Source organism: Protopterus annectens, chromosome 7.part0 (assembly GCF_019279795.1).
Source record: "Protopterus annectens isolate FY-2018-M chromosome 7.part0, PAN1.0, whole genome shotgun sequence".
NCBI classification, from domain to species: domain Eukaryota; kingdom Metazoa; phylum Chordata; order Ceratodontiformes; family Protopteridae; genus Protopterus; species Protopterus annectens.
In genome coordinates, this window is record NC_056739.1 from 381,386,562 (window position 1) to 381,406,899 (window position 20,338).

The 20,338-nt window shown below is 42.5% G+C and overlaps 1 protein-coding gene across 1 annotated transcript in view; it reads left to right on the top strand.

The window, feature by feature from the left end:
- Positions 1–20,338, top strand: part of LOC122805960 (suppressor of tumorigenicity 7 protein homolog) — an 861,860-nt gene that overhangs the window by 470,643 nt on the left and 370,879 nt on the right. The window lies entirely within an intron of this gene.

Genomic DNA, 20,338 nt, shown 5'->3' on the forward strand with positions numbered 1-20,338 from the left:
AGGTCAAGGATACCTTGACCAGGAGCAAACTGGATTGAGAGGTGCTATCTGCCATTAGGATTCCACTTCTCCACCCCTCAGAGGTCTTTCTCTAACAACCGGAGGGGGGAAGCAGCTTTACTTTTGTAAATTGCACCAGTCTTTCTGTGACACTCCTGGTGACAGTTCCACCAAGACAGGAGGGACCAGTTTTAATGGATGCTGTCTAAGGTGCAGAGGCAGTGTGTAGACAAGGACTGCTGTGGTCTCTCCTCTGGCATGCATTTGTACCGCACCTGAATGGTTGCCCGGATGCTGCTGTCTGGACGTAATGTGGGAAGTTCTTGGTTTTCTGCCCCAAAGCTTGGGAGGCCATCACTTTGGATGCTTGGGTGTTGATAATTATAGCCAAAGGTTTTACAATTCCCTCTTTATTCATTCAACAAAAAACAGTGAAGCCCCTTCCTGACTTGCCACCCTGTCAGTAAAGGAAGCAGCTTCAGAGATAAAGAAGCTGCTTTTCAACCAAGTCATCCAAGAGGTTATACCAGACAAAAGAGGATCTGGAGTATACTCGAGATTCTTTTTAGTACCCAAGAAAAACAGTGACCTTAGACCCATTTTGGATCTTAACAAGTTGAATCAGTACGTCAAACAGACCAGTTTCTGGATAGTTACCATGCAGTTCATTCTGCCTCTTCTGAAGAAGGATGAGTGGTTGTCCTTGGTAGATGTCAAGGATGCTTGCTATCACAGAAAGATAGCAAGACTTTCCAGGAAGATTGTGTGCTTTCATCTTGGGACCATTCATTGCCAGTTCCGACTGCTGCTTGGTCTCAGCACAGCTTCTCAGGTGTTCACTTAAATGTATGGCAGTGTTGTCAGCCTAGCTCACCCTTTGGGGTTTCCAGGTCTTTCCAGGTCTTTCTGTACGTGAATGTCTGGCCCCTAATAGTTTCCGTTAAGGTGCAATTAAAGCCAGGGTCTGCTTGCACCAGCTGTGTCTGTATTTGGACATTATAGTAAACTATGGCAAGTCCAATATGGGAACAGTGTAGGCACTGGAGTTCTTCAGTTGTCATTTGGATGTAGTTAACCAGATTGCAAAATTACCTCCTTCCGGGTTAACTTCCTTCTGGATTCAAACATCACAAGTCCTAGTCTCAGAGGCTCTTGCTTTATTAATTATATGTCATCTTGGTCAGACTGCTGTCTCGGTTTGCTTAGTGTCATTAGCAGAATTCCTCAGGTTTCGTGCCCACTTAGTGGCGCAGAGCTACAGTTATCCCAATCCACAAGGGGGGATCCACCCTTGGATCCCGGAAACTACCGTCCCATCAGTCTGACCAGCCTTATCTGCAAGGCCATAGAGCGTATTATTATGGAACTTATAAACAAAGACATTGGCAACCTTCAAACACTGGACCCCACCCAGTTTGGGTTTGTGAAGGGCCGATCTTGTCTCCTGAACCTGATTGATTTCTTTGAATCTGTCTCCAGAGCCATGGACAAGGGTAAGGTGGTCCACACAGCCTATCTAGACCTTGCCAAGGCCTTTGACACCATCCCCCACTCTGGAATCATAGATAAACTTACTAAGTTGGGCATTAATCCCTATGTCACCCAATGGGTTGCTAAATGGCTTACTGGTAGAACCCACACTGTAAAAGTAGCCGACTCCAAATCCAGCTCCAGACAAGTGGAGTACCTCAGGGTTCAGTCCTGGGGCCGCTCTTGTTTGGCATCTACTTCTCTGAAGTACAGGTCAACACTAAGGGACTCTGGCTAACAAAGTTTGCAGATGACTGCAAACTGGGAGCCATTATTGAATGGCCAAATGATGTGGATACTCTACAAAAGGGCCTTACAGAAACAGATGCTTGGTGCCAGAGCCATGGGCTCAAGCTCAATGCCAAGAAATGTATTGTTATCCCTTTTGGGAAAAACATGTATCCATGAATTACCATATAGGTGGCAGTACACTAAACACAGAAAGTGTGATAAGAGACTTAGGGACACAGGTGGACAGTGGTCTCACCTTCGATAACCACATCGCCACAACAGTCAGGAAATCCTTCTATGTGGCACACCTCATCATGAAGGGCTTTTCATCCAGAAAAAAGGAGGTCATTGTCCCACTGTACTCATCCCACATTACACCCATTGTAGAATACAATGCCCCATTTGGTATGTACCTCTCAAGACATCTGCAACAACTGGAAAGGCCTCAGAAATACCTCACTAAAAGAATCACAGGCCTAAAGCAGATGCCCTACGCTGACCGCCTTAAAAAACTCCAGCTATACTCTGTCGCATATCGTCTACTCGGAGGCGATCTCTGCTTAACATACAAGGCCATATCAAACCCAGAGCTGTTGGACATGCTACACTTAAAGAAATCCCAATCCCTCAGAGCTACACGCTCCAGGGATCTAAACCTTGTCATCACAATAAACAAAACATGCTGGAGGGATAGGTTCCTGACCCAGAGACTCCCCAGACTCTGGAATAGATTGCCCATACATGTCAAGCAGAGTGCCTCTTTGGACCTCTTCAAGAGGAACCTTGACGATTGGATGGGAGAAAGGAAATTCACCCCAGGGATCACGTCAGTCGCCCTGCTAGACAGGGGTCCAGGAAAGTAAATAATGTGGGAAGAAATAGCCAGGGAATTGTTATGGCTAGGCTTGTATAGGCCCTAGGGCTGATAGCCTAGTACCAACCTATGAACCTATGTTCTGTAATGGACTCTCTTAGTTCATTGGTCCTTTCTCACTCATCTGATGGACTTTCCCATTCCTCTGACCAACATCTGCCACTAAACATTTCATGGTGTCTGGAGTCTCATCATGTGCCTGCAGGATGTCCTTTTGTTCTTCCTCATCCCAAGGCCAGAATTACCACTGATGCTTCCCTCCTGTGGGGGTAGGGGGCACCCCGAAGGGAAGACTTTCCAAGGTACTTGGTCTCAGTCAGAGGCCAGTCTTTACATCAACATCTTGGAGATGAGAGCTGTCCTCATAGTGTTGCAGGCATTTCAGGGCCACCTACCCAGTGGCGTGATTGCCATCCAGTCTGACAACACGGCAGTGGTGTGGTACATAAATAGACATACAAGGAGAAGTGTGTTCATGTCCACTGTGTCTGGAGGCCATGAGTGCCTGACAGTGGGTGATTGTTTCTGATAGCAATGCACATCCTCTGGTCCAAAATTTGGGCAGACAGTCTGAGCAGAAACAGCCTTCTGCCTCACGGGTGGTCTCTGAATCTCAAAATGTTCGAGCGTATATTCAACCGTTGTTACCTTCCCTGCTGCGATCTGTTTGCTTCCCCTTCCAACCCTAAATGCAGCAGATTCTTCCCCCTGGTCCCACTGGAGGAACAATCGCCAAGGGACAGTCTTCTGCATGCTTGGTCCATGGGTTTCATTGATGCCTATCCCACAAACTCCATTGAGGATAAATTTCCTTCAGAAGGCAGCCCATTGCAGAGTGACACTGATCTTCATTATCCCCTTTTGGCTAAGGAAAGTCTGATTCCCCTTTGTCTGCCCTGCCTGGGTTCAAGACCCTTTTCTGGGACCGATATCTCACCACTCCTGTGTATGTTACCAGAACCTTCTATCTCTCAAATTAACTGCTTGGTTCCTCCAATTCCAGTGATGGCCAGGGATATCAAGCTTTCCGACATAGTTGTTCATATTCTCTCTCTTTCTTTCTCTCCTTCCCAAAAACCTTCCACTAGAAAGATGCATGCAAATAAATAGAAAAGATTTTTCTGCTTGGGCTTCTTCCAAGGACATGAATCCTTTCTCTACCCCCTTGGATGCTCTTCTTGATATCCTAGTGGATCTTTTTTAGTCCAGCCTCAATTACCCAACTATTAAAATATAATTGCCCATCATCTCCAATTTTCATATCAGTATGGCTAACACCGGTTATAAATTTGAAATTTTCTAAGGCTTTCTTAAAAGGTAACATTCTGCTCAGACCATCTGTGTGTGATCTGTCCCACTATGGTATCTCAGTCTACTTTTGCAGGTTCTCACTAGACCTTTTGAGAACCTCGGCAGCTACATTTTCTTTAATAGTCCTATCTTGGAAGACCCTGTTCCAGATGGCCATTACATATGCCAGAAGAGTTTCTGAGCTTCAAACCCTGTCTCCCATTCATCCTTATCCGATATTCAATGAGGATTGTTACTCTGCGAACCAATCCTTCTTCCCTAAGATGGCCTGAGTCAAATTTGAATCAGCCCATACATCTGCCTGTTTTCTTTTCAAAACTGAGTAATAAAAGAGAGTACTTACTTCCCTGTCTAGATGTTCAGCATCAGATGAGGTTCTGTTTGGGTAGAACCAAGAGTTTCAGAAAATCTAACCAACTTTTGATCTCTTTTCAAAAGTGACCCCATCCATATGGCTTTTGGAGACTGTATTATCTTTGCATAATCTTCAAAGAGGATTCCTAGAGCTCATTCTACTGGAGCATTGACTACTTCATTTGCCTTTTTCACTCTGGCCTTTATAGATGACATGCATGCTAACTGGTCTAACATTCCTATCTTCACGAATCATTACATATTAGACAATTTAGGTCTAGATTGCCCCTTTCTCTCTACTATTATGTGAAATGTTCTCTCTTGAGTCCATACTGGCTTGGGGGCTCTGTACCACACGTTGAGATGGATGGAAAAAAACATCAAATACAAAAGTTATGTACTTATAACAATAATTCTTTGTTGTCCTCTTCTCTCCCTCCTTGCCCCCTCCAAATTGTCACATCTGGATGTTGATCCTGGCTGACTCTGCTGACTGGTCCTAAAAGCAGTCTTTGAAGGGGGCTCATTTGATGCCTTGTTTTCTTGCATCTTTTCCGTATTTGTGGGAAAGTCCTACTACTTGAAAAATGTTATTGTAGAGGCACTGGTAAGGCAAACTCAATCACTGGAGATGCAGTTAGGACAGAACATAGTGTGTAGAACAGGAAAAGCTCAAGGACTGAAGATTTTGAAGGTGCAGACTTAGGATCTGAGTGTGATATGGTAAACCTCAGGTTGAGATGGACCGAATAAGACAACACAGATCTGTTATCATCATTATAGGTACATTTTATTTAGTGACTGTCACATGCCTTTTTAGTTGGGAGCATCAGTTTTGTATTTTTGTGGTAAAATGCTGTTAAAACTGATTTTAAACTACTTTTTCTGTGATGAGGTTATTTTAATTCTGGTTCCTGGAGTAAATATTTAAATTGCTTTTTATTGTGTTTTTACTGGGGAAAATGTTACTTTTTTACAGCTTCCATGTTTTATTAACTACTACTGCTAGGTTTCACCAGGAATCTGGCATCTTTTTTGGTGTAACCATAGGACCGCGTACCAATTTCACAGTCCTTCCAACCACAGAAAGAAGAAAATTACTAAGCACTTCTCTGATGGTGTTGGGTGACTCTGGTCTGGCCACTACTGGATGTTCATCGTGTCACACTGCTGCAGTCATTACACTTGGGATATCCTGCCGTCAGGCGGTCCCGCAGTCGGCCATAGTTTCGAAGTACTAGTCTGGCATCGATTGCTGTCGCTTCTTTCCTGACATCAGTGCGCCAGGGGTATACAAGATGCATCCGGCGCCATTTTCTTCAGTCTTTCTTGCCACGTGGTGCCCGAAGCAGAAGCAGTTTGCTAGTGCTGGTCAGCCAGCTCCTGATATTTTCAAAGTCGAATTTCAGATCCGAAGTCTTCAATAAAGCTAAGTACCCCACTGGGGAAACTTTTTTCTTGCCTCAGACCGATGTCAGAAAAAATTAATAATTGTATTTCTTGTGGGAAGCAAATACCTCATAAGGACTTCCACTCTTACGTATTCCATGCCTAGGCCCTGATCACAACATCACTAGTTGTCGGTTTTGTGCTAGATTTAACAAACGCACTATAAAAATACGTTTTGATTTTGCTTTGCACTACTTTGGCGGAAGGTTCAATTATACTATGCCGTCGGATCAACCGACGACCGCAATTCCGAAAAAATGCAAAGACAAGGATAAAGACAGGCATCCGAGGTCCAGAACCGACGACAAAACCTCTTATAGGCCAGCCGCCGGTTCTCAGTGAGGCGCTTTCGCAGCCCCTGACACCCGCTACCTCAGAACCACAGGCTGCCTCCGACTCCCACGTGGAGACAACTAGGCCTCTGGAAACTCAAGGTATTGGGCCTACGGAAACTAATCCCTCAGATGGGTCTGGAGCAGCTGAGTAGGCATCGGATTCTGAGGGTGTTTTCAGACCTTCACAACTTACCATTAAAGCAAAGACAAAAGTACCATTAAAGACAAAGAAGCAAGTACAGCATTCTCCTGGACAGTTCTGCATGCCTAAGAAACAGATGCTTAAAATGGCCGAAGACCTCATTACTCTAATCAAGGGTTCCCATCCCCCTCCTGAGAAAAGGCCTAGGCAGGATACAGACTACGATTCCTCTGATCTGGTTTCCATTTCCTCCGATTCCTCTTCAGACCAGGGATACTCTCTACCCCCTTATGAGGACTCTGATGCTGAAGAATCTATCCCTTCAGCCTCTCCTCCTGAGGATTATTCTTTTGGGGAAACTTTACATACCATGAGGGAGCATTTCCATTGGGAAAGTCAGGATTATTCAGAATCCAAGAAAAGGCTCAGGGATTTCCTTTTATTGCCTCAGCACGGGCCCCTGGCTATTCCGCCTGTGCTAGATATTGTGGATGATGTGTTCTCTGAATCCAGCTTATCTCCTGATTCTTTGCCCCCTGCACCAGCCAAGCCAGATAGGTATTATAGAGTCCCTGACTCTTTCAAGTTTCTTTATAAAAACCCTTCTGCTGATCCAGAAACTATTTCCCAGGGTCCAAAAGGGGTTAAGGCTTCCATTGCAAAAAATCCAGTACCCCCTGACAGAGATTCCACAGCTTTGGATAGATTGGGGAAGAAAGTTTACACTTCTGCAATTTAGCAGTAAGGGCTTTAAATTGCCAGCTTCACATGCTTAAGTACCAACAACTGCTTCTGCTTCGGGCACCGTGCGGCAAGAAAAACAAAAGAAAATGACGTAGGATGCATCTTATATAACCCTGGTGCAGTGACGTCAGGGAAGAAGCGACAGCAACCGACGCTGGACCAAGACTTTGGATCTCTGGCCGACTGCGGGAACACCTGACGGCAGGATAACCCAAGTGTAATGACTGCAGCAGTGTGAACACTCGAACATCTACATTTATGGTAGGTACAAAACTGTACTTTCCTCACACTATTCATCTTTTTTCCTGGCACCCTTTGTTGAAGTTCCTATGACCACCATGAACCAGGGATTAGCAACATCTTCTGCAGCTGTTAGGGTGCAAGGGAGGCTGTCAGCAAAGGGGAGACCCACTGTTGTAAGTCCTGGGATAAGGGGCAGGGAATGCCACTCTGCCTAGCCAGAATGCCAAGCCTTTCCCTAAGGAGTGGGTCTGTTTATTCAGAACTTCTTGACAAAAAGAAGCAGAAACTGGCACATTTCTTCTCTGGTCTCAGTCATTTTGGGCAGGAGTGATTTATCGGGCTTATCCCAGGGTTTATATCAGCCTCTTGACCCTTTCAGGTTAGCTGTTTCTGCTAAAAGAGAAACAGATTTAATTTTCTGTAGAAGTACAATTTATTGAACCACAGAATGATTGTGAAGGGACAGATTCTGTTTTGTCTTCAGATTTTTGATTCATATTTTGAGGACAGAATGGCTCTAACTAGTCCCTTGAAAGGTTCTCTTTCTCTGAATCTATTTCCAGAATGAATCATTTGTTTTGGTGTCAGCTTAATAATATTGCACATTCACGGAAAAAGTATTATGATTTTTCACAACTGGAATTTACAGAACCAACCCCAATTCCTTCTGTTCTTTCAACTTTAGAGGATGTTTTTATCACAGTCAATCTGCTATCCCCATGAAAACAGATGGGTTGTTGTACAAAGCTCCTCAGTCTTGTAAGTTATTATACACTCATCACAGTGAACTCTGCTGCTGCTAAAGATCTTATATAAATACAAATTCCCTCACCTTATGAGAAGGATGGGAAAGTTTTTTCATAGATTAGAGAAAAAGTGTATTACTTTTCAGTTCTTTTTACAGTCCTTAGTTGTCAACATTGTATGTTTTATGCTTGCCTCCTTTGATAATGTGAGGAATTTTATGGTATCCATTTCTTCTTCTGTGGAAAAGAATTGCTGTGTGAAATTTGATTACTTGTGTGTCTCAAGTGGCAACTCCGTCTTTGAAACCTGCTTATGATTCTAATTATGTCGCTTCCAGGCCTACTGCCACTGGAACTATTATGAGGTTTGTTGGCTGCAATCCAGAATCTCACAGAAAATGTCAAAAGTAAAATTTTGAATTCTCTGTTGGACAGATAATTAGTTTTTAGGCTATCTGCTGCAGAGGCCCTTAAACAGACTCAACAATCTGCTGATAAGAAAATGTTTAAAAAGCAGTGGCAGAGGGGGTTCTAAAAAGCAAGGAGGACCCATAAGGACAAAGGACAGTCTGAATGACTGTTATCAGGACTATGCTTATATCCAGCAAACCCTTATCCTTCCAGAAAGTCTGAACCTCCATTTCTCTTTTTGACAATAGATAGTGTCAGATAGAAGGGTTCTAAAATAATTTATTTCTCTTTTTGACAATAGATAGTGTCAGATAGAAGGGTTCTAAAATAATTTATCAGGGTTGCAAATGGTAGTGGGAGTCTCTCCCTCCTTTTCAAGGGATCCCCCCATCTACTAGACCAAAGTCCTCATCTCTCCTGTCATTCAGCATCTGCTGTCTCAGGGGGTGATAGAAGTGGCTCCTCTTGTAAGAGAAGGGTTTTATTAGGAATGTTTTTGGTGATAGAGAGAAAACACTTTGAGACTTTTTCTGGATCTTTCCTTTCTCAGCCAGTTCATGATAGTGGCCTAACTGAAAATGTTACCCTTTCACAACCTATCTCTTATTCCCCAATTTGAGTTTCTGGTGATCTTAAATTGAAAAGAAGGCAATCATCGCATTACTATAGATCTAGATTTCATTGTCTGGATCAAATTGTCATTTCTCTGCATTTTCCTTTGGTCTGTCTACTGTTCAGTGTTTAGCTGTTGTGATGGCCTACTGCAGACCGCAAGGTATTCACATTTTTCCTATCACAATGATACCTCTCATTCCCTGCCTTCAACAGGAGTTTCTATGGTGGTCACAGTCATGTCACCTCAACAAGGGTCAGCCTTTCACCTTACCCCCAGCCAGGCAAACTATGACAACAGATGCGTCGAACTATGCCTGGGGGGCACACATGGCAGGACGGTGCGTTCAAGGCATATGGACTGCAGATCAAAGGAATCTGCACATCAATCAAAAAGAAATGCTAGCTGTACAGAATGCCCTGACAGCCTTCAAGGACCTCTTACATCCAGGACAGCTTACAATAAGGACAGACAACACCACAGTAATGTGGTACATAAACAAACAAGGGGGTACACACTCCTACCCTCTATGCAGGCAAGCAGTGACCTTGTGGAACACAGCACTGGCTTACCAAGTTCAATTACAAGCTCAATTCCTGCCAGGAAAAAAGAACACATTGGCAGACGACCTAAGCAGAAACATCATGGATCCCCACGAGTGGAAACTGGATCCACAAGTATTTGCAATGATAACTCAAAAATGGGGGCACACAGGCATAGACCTGTTTGCCAGCCCCCCAAACTATCAGCTAACAAAAGTTTGTACAAGGACATTTCACCATCAAGCGTGGAAAGTGGACGCACTGTCATTCAGTTGGAAAAAGCTGACAGTATATGCCTTCCCTCCATTGCCCCTTTTCACAAAGGTGCTGCTGAAATTCAGGATGGAGAGACCCCGAATGACACTCATTGCCCCAGACTGGCCACGCCAGCACTGGTACCCACTATTAAGGAATATGGCCCAGGGCCCACCATGGATTTTACCACAAATTACTCATCTGCTCACACAGCAAAACAGTCAGATTCTACACAGCCAGCTCAAAACCTTAAATTTGGCTGCATGGCAAATCACCTAAGCAACCAACCAGCTCCTCTTTCACATCCACTTCTGAGGCAGTTTCTCAGAGGGGCCAAAAACATTAGGCCTCCCAGGAGAGCACCAACACCAACTTGGGACCTCAGTTTTGTTCTGGAAAAACTTAAGCTACCTCCTTTTGAACCAGCTTTTTCATCTGACTTAAAGTTTATATCATGGAAGACTGCCGTGCTGCTGGTAATTACTTCAGCCAGAAGAGTCTCAGAGCTTCAGGCACTAATGGCAGTAGAACCTTTCCTCATTTTTCATCAAGACAGAGTTTCTCTACGAACTAACCCCTCCTTTATGCCTAAGGTGGTATCCAGTGTGGCTCTAAATCAAACCATCCATTTACCCACCTTCTTTCCAAATCCACAGAACAAAGGAGAAAGACTCCTGCACTCCTTGGACATTCACAGGCAGCTATGTTACTACTTGGATAAAACTAAGGTTTTCAGAAAATCTGACCAGCTTTTTGTATCCTATGCTACAGCATCACAAGGAAAGGCCATCTCAAAACAGACCATTTCCAGATGGATAGGACATTGCATACGTTTTTGCTACACCCACCATGGAAAACCAGTTCCTGCTAGCATAAGGCCCCACTCGACCAGGGCAGCAGCTACATCTACAGCCTTCCTCAGGGGGTGCCAACCAAGGATATTCTGGAAGCTGCAACTTGGAGTTCGGTACACACCTTCACCAAACACTATCACTTACCACTTTAAGACTAAAGCTGGCTTCGCCACTGCAGTTTTGCAGGGCCTTCTAGCCTCCTCTAACCCTGTTTGACTCCACCTCCCCTCCTTAGCTTTGGGATTCTACCCAAGTGTGATGACTGCAGCAGGGTAACACAGTGAACATAGTACAGTTTTGTACCTATCATAAATGTAGATGTTCGAGTGTATACCCTGCTGCAGTCCAGGTTACCCTCCCTCCATCCCCTCTGACCTAACTAAAACCTTTCAATACCTTAAAATCTGATATAACCTTTGTGGTGTATTTGCTTATAGCTGGAGGGATGTTTTGTTTGTGCTAAACTTTTATTATTGGTACTATCTACTGACCACCTTTTGGGGGGACACCTGACATCTGGGGCAAGAAAAACTGAAGAAAATGGCGTTGGATGCCTCTTATATACCCCTGGCGCGCTGACGTCAGGGAAGAAGAGACAGCAACCGACGCTGGACCAAGACTTTGGAATTCAGGCCAACTGCTGGACCGCCTGACGGCAGGATAACCCAAGTGTGATGACTGCAGCAGGGTATACACTCGAACATCTACATTTATGGTAGGTACAAAACTATACTTTCCAGGAGAAAATACAAATCTTGCCTGACTGTATCCCTTAAGATTGTTTTCCTGGGGTGTCTCTTTTATACCTCAGTTGAAAAAGCTTTTCTTTCATAGGAAAAAGTAAAAATGTATTTAGATCTATTCCTGAGTTATTTTCACTCATAGTACTGTCTCAGCTATGGAATTTCTCAGGTTTTGGGTCTAATGCCTTCAATGATTCTTATTATCCATATTGCAAGGCTCCACATGAGAGAAATCCAGTGGTACCTAAAGCCTGTATGGTCTCAACATCTGCTGACATTCCAGTTTTGAGGTTTGTGGAGAGATTTTGTGGTGGAAATATATCGTAGAGTTTTGGTGTCCCATTCTCTGTCTGTACTCTAGCATAATTCATCACAATAGATTTCTTGGAGTTTGCTTGAGGAACAGTGTCTATGGGGATAAAAGTGCATGGTCTTTGGAAGAGAAAAGACAGACCAAAACACGCAAACAAAAGATGTTGACACTTATAAATGCTCTCATCTCTCTGTTATTTGTTGTCTTGGGATCTCCCCACAGTGGTGTGCTGCATAAAAAAGCAGGGGAATCCGATCTTACCCTCTTTGCAGATTAGCCTTGGTAGCCCAGGATGTAGCTTTTCAACGCAGTCTCACTCTGCTGGCATCTTACATGTCATTAGTGCAAACTTGTCTGTTGGAATGAATGAAAATGGGTTCATGGGATCTTCCAGAATTGGTCCAACTCTGGAGAACACTTTAGGTTGATCTGTTTGCTTCCAGGGACAACAATCATTTGGTAAAACACTGTTTCAGGATTCCATGGAAGAAGTACTGGAAGACAAATAATTTTTCTTTTCCTTGTGCAAAAGTGTTCCTGTATGCTTTTTCACCCTTTCCACTAAAATACAGGGTCATCTGAAGATTTAGAAGAGCTGTCCAAAGATCATTGTGGTAACTCCTTTCTGACCCTGGTAACAGTGGTTCTTAAGTAGAAATGGCTAGGGACAATTAGAACAAGCTTACTTACAGACTGGATCTACTCACACAAGACAAAGGGGTATTTTGATATTTCCCAAAAACAAACAACTGCAGCTGGCTGCCTAGGTGATAGAATCGTAATATATTTTGGGCATCTTTTATTTTGAGGGCGTGTTGGGTATTAATGAAGGCAAAAAAAAACTGGTAGTAGAAAATCATATGGAAAAGGTTTTCTAGTTGACGTCAAGAAAAGAACCAGCATCCTTTCAGGGCTAACATTTCTGTGTGTTTATTTTTCATTATTTGTGTGAGTTGTTATCCTAGAGTGTTTTCTCATCCTCCAGCAAGGCTCAGTTGTCCACCACTTCAGCCTTTCTGTTGTGGATCCCCCTTTTTCAATGCAGTCTTCTGTAGAAATGTTTTTGAAAGGAGCGTTGCATACCAAGCCTCATACAAAACAGATGTCTTCTCCTTGGTATTTATATTCTGTGTTAGTAAAACTAACTTGCTCCATTTGAACTAGTTCAACAGGCTGACGTGAAGTTCTTAATATGGAAAACAGTTTTACATATTGCCCTGATATCTGCAAGAAGAATATCTTAGTTGATAGCTTTTATGGTGGGTCAACCTTACTTCATTTCAAACAAAAACTGAGTTTCCTTAAGAACTAATCCTTCATTTATACCTAAAGTGGTATCTGAGTTTAATTTATGCCAAGCTGTGGATCTCCTTGTCTTCTTTCCAAAATCTAAAAATGATGGAGAAAGGGTATTCCATACATGGATGTCCACAGACAACTTTGATACTATCTTGACAGGACAAATTTTTTCAGAAACTCTGATCAGGTGCTCATTTCTTGTGAGGGTAAGAAAAATAGACGACCTCTACACCAGACGATTTCCATTTTACTGTCTTGAGCTACTACCTTTTGTTGTACCTACCACAGCAAGACAATTCCAAACATGGTCAAGACTCATTCTAGCAGGGCATTGACTTTGGGTGTGGCTAAGGCTCCTGCAGCAGTGATCCATGCGATGAACATGGTACAGTTGTGTAAGAAAACTTACCATAACAGTAGATTTTTAAATGATCACTACTGCAATAGGATCATAGGAAGCTACTAGGCTATTGTCTCTGAGGCCCTTATAAGCCTAGCCAAGAGTTTAGCCCATGTTTAGACAAGTCAGCACCTGTTGCCTTTGTCCAGCAGGGACACAGGTGGAATCCCAGGGGTGTGTTTTCTATTTCCCATCCAGTTATTCAGGTTGCACTTAAAAAGGGATAATGAGGTACTTTGATGTAGAGATGGAGTCTATTCCAGAGGTGGGGGAGTCTCTGGGACACAAATCTGTTCCGCCAACAAGTCCCATTGATGTCACAGAGCATGTTAAAGTCACGAGTATGGGTTACTGGAGTGGAGCTTGAATTGCGGATATGCAGCAGTTCCTTCAAGGCAGGGTCTGATATTGCTTTGTATGCCAGACCGACGTTTCCTCTGAGGAGTCTGCATGAAACTAAGTTAGAGGGACAGAGCTTTTAGCCTGTCTGTGTAGGGTAGATGTTTGAGGCCATGGATTCTCCTGCTGAGGAACCTCTGTGTTCTCTCCAGCTGCTGCTTGTGCTGTGTAAGGTACATGCCGAAAGGGGCATTGTACTCAATAATGGGCCTTATAAGGGAAGAATACAGGGACGTTATGACCTCCGTGTCCCTGGATGTGATACCATTACTTATGAGGTGGGCCATGTAGAAAGCTTTCCATACAACGGAAGCAACATGGTGGTCAAAAGTCAGATTGCTGTCAACCTGGGTGTCCAAATACCTCAGGACTGATTGCATGGTTAGGACATTATTAATATGATTATTTGTGGGGACGTCACTCTCCCCAAAGAGGATGATGCATTTTTTTTGGTATTCAGCTTGAGGCCATTTTTCTGGCACCAGTCATTTGTTTGGGTGAGACCCTCTTGGAGGATGTCCACATCACTAGGGTAATTGATGACAGCACCCAGCTTGCAGTCATCTGTAAACTTGGTTAGCCATAGCTCACTGGTTTTAGCTTGAACCTCAGAAAAGTATTTCCAAAATAATAGAGGCCCCAAGACCAATCTCTGGGGTATGCCGCTCATTATGGGTCTACTGCTTGATGTGGCTTCCCCTATTTTGACTAGGTGGGTTCTGTCAGTGAGCCAGTTTGCTACTCATCTGGTAACATACAGATTAATGTATAGTTGAGGGAGTTTATTTATTATACCTGAGTGGGAAATATTGTTGAAGGCTTTGACCAGGTCAAGGTAGACAGTGTGAACCTTCTTCCCCTCGTCCATAGCTTTGGTGACTGTCTCAAAGAAGTCAGCCAAATTTAACAGACACAACCTCCCCTTGACAAAGCCAAGCTGTGTGGGATCTAGTGTTTGAAGGTTGCCAATGTCCTTGTTAATGAGGTCCATGACAGTCCGTTCCATGGCCTTGCAGATCAAGCTAGTTAGGCTGATGGGTCTGTAATTTCCCAGATCAGTGGATGCTCCACATTTGTGCTTAGAGAGCCAGTACTCAGGCTTTGGTTGAATAGAGCACCTAATGTGCTGCAAGTTCCTGCCCGAGTTCATGTAGGATTGCAGCCTGGGATATTATCGGGTCCCATGGAGGCTGTATTTTTTGCTTTTGAGAGGGCAGTGATGACCTGTTCCCTAGAGATAAGGGGAGAGGGGCACGTACTGGGTATGTCCTGATTTACTGATGAGAGGACAGAAGGGTCAAGTTTTAACTGAATCTGTCAGCCAGCAGGTTGGCTGTATCTACACCATTTGTGTATGTGGTGTCCTTGACCAGCAGTTTTGAGCAGGTCTGGGTACTTCCTTTGAGACTGTGGAAATATGTGAAGAAGGCCTTATTATGGTCTCTTGTAGATGTGGCCAATTTGGACTCAAAGTTTGCTTTCAAGGATTTCACTAGTGCTCTTATTTGCTTGTTTAGGCTAAGGAGAGATTGCTTCCAGTTATGCACCTGCTCCTTCTTGGTCCTGGACAGCATTTTTTTTCCTTTTGTTATAGAGTTTGTTTATTGCAGATGTCCACTAGACAGGTTTACTTTTTCTTGTGGAGGATGATTTTGCCCTGTCAGATATTCCTGATTCCATGGATCTATATAAATGCTCATATAGTACTTTGGTGTAGATTTGGACATTGGTGCCAGTTCCTACAGAGGGGGAGGGGGGTTGTGAAGCTGTTTGTGCCATCCCTCAGGAGGTTGTAACCAGCTTTGGCAAAGTTTTTTGTTTGACCCTAGCTAGAGGGGGGGGGGGGTCGGGGGAGATGGTGACTTCAAAAGTGACATCTTTATGGTCTGATCTTACCAGGGAGGATGATACTGTAGGAATGCTGCAGTGGTTACTCAAGTTGGTTAATATCAAGTTCAAGATGATATCACCTCTTGTGGGGGGTACTGACTAGCTGTTCCAAGGCTTTTGGATTGACAAAATCAAGGAATCTCTAGGCATTTGTGTTCTGGCATGAGTATTTATTCCAATCTATGTTTGGGTACTTAGTCACCCAGGATCAGGATAAAGGGTTGAATCGTGATAGATTCGAAGAGGTCCAGATAGGTGGAGTTGACATCTTGAGATAAATTTGGGGGGCCTGTAGCCACTGTTTCCTTCACCTCCATTATTTTGCATGTTTTTTTTTATTGTCAGGAAGAGGACCTTTTGTTTTTATTTTCTTAGCGTAGTTCCTGTCGGGACTTTAGCCTCCCTGTCTCTTTTGACATGAAAGCTCTGAAGGACTTAGTGCCCAGACCTGACTTTAGTCAACTCAGCTTGAGCTGAGTAACAGTTCTGACACATAGAAGGCGCCATGAAAATTTTGAAAGCTGGCTGGTTGTTTTATTATTAGCAGGCTATAACTCGTATAGCTAAGGGTTATTGCAGCAGTAGTCATTCAGTCGTTCAAACATCTACTATTATGGTTTGTTTACTTATAAAAAGTACATTCTTATTTGCATTTACACATTCTGTATTGCTCCCTCCATTCCCCTCAGGTGGTGGGGCATCCTCTTTCATGGCAGATGTGAGCTGACAACTTTCTGCTTAGGTGCTTCTGTATTGTTCCACCTTTCCTTTCCTCCAATGTAGTTCTTTTCTGGTGTTCCTCAGATCGTGATTGCCGCCATCTGTAGCAGATACGATCCTCCAGCACTTGCCTGAATGACTCGGGTAGGTGTTAGTTCTTCCACTTTTGTCATTACTTCTTTCAGCTGACTTCTTCTTTAGTCATTTTACTGTCTGAATATAAGATTTTTTATTATCTCCTCTCCTTTCTGCTTAATACTGAGGCCTACTTAAGTCTGTCACTTTTTTTGTCATTTTTGTGATCGAAGAAACAAGGTAAAATCTTCCTGTTTTACTTCTCTTTCCTAAAATAAGATTTTTCTTGCTTCAGATATTTTTGTCATTTGTATTGTAGTTAAGGGTTTTTCACTGAAAAGGGACAAACTTCATGTTTCCAAAAGCTCTGAAAATGCAGGTACAGAATCCTGCTCCAGGACACACCTGGACTCTGCAGTGTGTGTCTGGGGCTGAAACATTAATATTTTCAGTGTGAAATATGTAAATCTTTTGGCCTGAGGTCTTTGATAGAAAAAAAAACAAATTAAAAACGAAGGGCTGTCGATTTAGGGCAGTTCCTATCAGGAGGGTTAAACTTCAATATTTGAGGAATGTTCATGGTTTTGTGTGTTTGATTTAAGGTAATAGGTTATGGGGGTTTTCTAGGTATGTGTTTATTTTTTGTTTGCTTGTTTGTGGGTTTTCGTTAAAACAAAAAAATAGTAAAATGTGACCTGGAGATGACAAGAAACATCTGTATAAAAGATCAATCCGCTAAACATCAGTGGGTGCATGTAACACAAAAGCTGGAAGTAGACATTTTAAAAAATTGTCATATATAATACTTGGAAATAATAACTTTTTGTCATAATGGCTACACTGTCCATATTATTGGTCTCACAGGTGTTGACAAAAAGGAAAGAGGATTGAATTATATCAAAAAATGCAGAGTACAAGTACCAGTGCTACAGTAGACACATCTGGAAAGAAATGGGCACATGAATTTGATAAGGATTTCAGGGTGGATATTCAGCAGAGTATCAGGGACAAAGAAAACCAGGAATACTTATACTAAGTGCTAAATGAGCCTCATTAGTGATAGAAGAGGAAGAAAGATAATGGTAGATTTCTGGTAGTAGGGGGCTACTGGCAATGGAAGAACATTATACTGACATATATTTATATTCCACCAAAATTGATATGGAGCTTAAGAAAATTTTGGGAGAAATCAGCTTTCTACAGGTAGTATTTATAGGTAGGTACTGGAAATTGATTTACAACATTGAAGATGTGTCTCGGTGACCTAGAAAGGAAGATATTACGAAATAGAGTAGATTTCTGAAGAAATTTATGACGTTATTTGATATGAAAGATGTGAATTCAGTAATAGAAACTCAGAGAAAATTTACAGATTCCCCAAGGTAGTATAATTGGGCTAGCCTGGAAGAGAAGTTATATTTCACAGGATCATGGGCATTTAATTGAAAGCTTTGACACACATTTAGTTACTGTTTCAGATCATACTCCATTAAAAACTGAGAAAAAAATGCATAGTAATGAAATAAAAATGAGACACTGGCACTTCCCCACCTATGTATTAAAAAGAGAGGAATTTAATGAACTGGGTAGTAGAAATTATTAAAGAGTGATTAGGGAAGATAGAAATTTCATCAGAAGTTATAGCTAGTGAGTGGGATAACTTGAAAGTGGAGTTTGAAAGTAGTGTGTAAATGAATGAGAGAGAGGTGGTTAAGAAAAAAAATGAATTATTTAGAGGGGCTGACAAAGGTTAAAGTTTTGTAGAGCAGGGAGAATCTCACAGAACAAGAGGAGGTACAACTGCAGAGTATTAAAGAGAAAATAAGTGAGTATCTGTATAATATGCTTGTTTAGAAAGATTGCTGCTAAGCAACTGTTTTTTCGTAACTCCAGAGCACAACAACTTTTAGCAGTTAGGGGTACATAGAATAGGTAAGAGGGAACTGGAATTTATTGGAGAAAACTAGTAAAGGAACTAAGGTATTAGGACAAATAACCAGAGTGGAAAATGTAATAGAATGGGAAGTAGTCAAGAATATATTTAGACTGCATACTAGGAGACAGACTCCCTTTCCTATTGTGGACTGATGTCAGAGTATGGACAAAGAAAAAGGGATAGTGGAATGCTAAGTGAAAGACCTGCTGTGGTAGAGTTTTTAGTTGAGTCTAGAACAGAAGCTACAATTAAAAATGGGATAATTGTTGGAGCATATCAAGTATTGTAGGATAACTAGATAGGAGTCCGTCAGAGGAGTTTAGAAAAGATTGGGGAGTGAGAGATTAGATTAACAGTTGATAAGGAAACAATGGGAGAACTTGTATATGGTTCCCACAAGTGCAGCAAAGTCTGGAAGATTTAGGATTTTTGCTTGGGAATGGTTGCATAGGTATTTTTATACTCCAAGCATACTCATAAAGAATTTTTCCTCACATAAATGGCAGATGTTGGAGGTATGACTGGGGAAGAAAGAGGTAACTGGGAACATATTTTTTTGGAGTATAATGAGTTGGCAGACTTCAGAAATTCCATACAGACTACTCTGTCAGACATATTGGGTGAGCAAATGGGTGAAACTAAGGAAATTATTTTTTGAGCTAGGATATAAGATCTGAATTACTAGACATAGTAAGGCTTTGCTAAGTTTATTTCTGGTGGATGCCAAAAAAGCAGTTAATAGAAAATGGAAGTCAAAGTGTAATCCAACTGTTTTTTTCACATACAAGTCCAAGTCAGGTTGTCAAAACCACAAACACATGCCTACATCATATCACACAACACATACATAGATTAACATATGCTGTGGCACTTAAAAGCAGTCTTCCTTAAGAACAAAGATAACCTAGACCACCCTCTGAGAAAGTTATGCCTCAGCAAGCCCAAAGGCACTCAAAAAAAAAAAAAACTAACAAAACACATACTGCCACTTTCGTAAGGCAAGCAGACAAACTTCCCAGGACTCTCATCATTGGGGACTGATTTGTAAGGTATACTGATGCCCCTCTAACCAGGCAGAACAAGGAGAAGATAACTGTTAGTATCTTAACTGGAGCCAGGATCTGCTAAATCACGTATGCACTCAAGTGATTACATCACAGGTACCACTATGATGCCATCCTAGTCAAATGACCTGAAATGTACCTCCATGGACTATATGAAGAGAGACATTATGGAGCTTTCAGACTATGCACGGTATGAGCCTGACACTGCGGAACATATTACCTTCACTGAGGATGATGTCGCTATGAGCAACTAATGATTGATTTCAACAACTGGCTGCCTTTCTGGTATCATTTGTAAGGGAATCCAATGTTTGTCCACTTGGGAAGACATGGTCAACAGCCCACATTGTTTGGCAAGGATGGTATGCACCTTCCTCTCTAAGTTTTTGAATACTGGCTAAGGCTTTGCCTGCCCCCATAGTGCCTTTTTTAGGCAATGTGAAATTGACAAACCTCCCAACATAGCGACATTAGCTTAACAGAGCCTCAAGGTGTTTCTGCTCAATGCCAGGAGCCTAAATAAAAATCTACACTCACTGCCTCCAAGCCGCTCTCACACTTGAGAATATAGATTTCTATACAATTATCAAGACATGGTTTAAACCAGCAGAGAATATTCCAGCAGTGCAAGTTTTCATTGCCTTACACTCTTTGACCAGTAGCTGCACAGACAAGGGCTAAAGATGGAGGTATCTCGATGTACATCAGTAACTAATATACCAGTGGGGGATGTGTTGGAGTTCCTCCACATACAAATCACTATAAACAAAATTCAGTACCATATCCTAGCCTGCTATAGGTCACTGTCCATGTCCCAAAAACCTCACAGTGCATACTTGGACCTACTGGAGACACTTTCCATTCA